This window comes from Leiobunum rupestre, chromosome 5 (genome assembly GCF_980474605.1).
Source record: "Leiobunum rupestre chromosome 5, qqLeiRupe1.1.hap1, whole genome shotgun sequence".
Classification (NCBI taxonomy): Eukaryota; Metazoa; Arthropoda; class Arachnida; order Opiliones; family Sclerosomatidae; genus Leiobunum; species Leiobunum rupestre.
In genome coordinates, this window is record NC_143388.1 from 38545728 (window position 1) to 38546759 (window position 1032).

Genomic DNA, 1032 nt, shown 5'->3' on the forward strand with positions numbered 1-1032 from the left:
CTGACTGAATGAAACGTTACAGTAAAAGGCTACGAAGAAACGATTCACATAAAAATGTGGCTTTAGCCTAATAATAGAAACTTGAAATGCCTTCAAGGCACTTGCAAATGCCACAAAAATAATTATTGAACGTCCTCTGAATCTGCTGTCTAATAGTTAGTGTAGGGAGCTGCTGGCTCGCGTGGCATGAAGGGCTTGCCACCACCCTCCTATGCATATACCCACCCTCCTATGCATATACCCACCCACCTCAATTAATGGCTTTAAAAGTTTCTTGATGACCTAGGCCGAAGGTGGTGCCTTGGGTATTAGTCTAGCTTATTATTATTATTGTATGATATGTCTTTGAGAATACGTCACTAAAGTTAGTAACTTAGTTTAAAAAACTTTAACTTTAGCTTCCATGTTGCCAGAGATATAGCTTACTTGAACTATGGTTACGAAACGGTAAAACTCACAGCAAAGAACTTACAATATCTAGCGAATGAGTTGGAAGTTAGTTCAAATTGTACGCTTCCTTCACACAGTTCCTTTTTTATCGACATCGTTTCTTACTTACGAGAACTCTCTTCTCTTATTCATTTCTAATTGCCTTTTATTACCTTCCACCTCAATTCATACTTACTCATTTGCTCACTCGAATTTTATACATTTTCTAGAAAAAGGGTTTTTTCGATTTCTGAAAACTTACTTTTAAGCCAGCTACAAACATGAAACGCGAAGCGAGTGACTCGACGCGAAATTAAAAAAAAATCCTACAAGTAGTTTCGCACACGCTTCGCTTGCTCGTGCGCGAACTTGGTTTTGGAAACTACGCAAGCGTGCGCACTCAAAATTCGCCTGCGATCTTCATGTGTGCAGCCGGCTTTACTATTAATATAACATATATTGTTCTTTAATTGAAATTTTAATTCGAAATAATTCAATTTGTTATTTCTACGAATCACCACGCCCCGCGCTTCTCTTCGCGTAGGTTTAGAGGTCCCGGATTCGTTATGTTTACACTCTCTTCTAGTCCTAACGGCCGGAAAG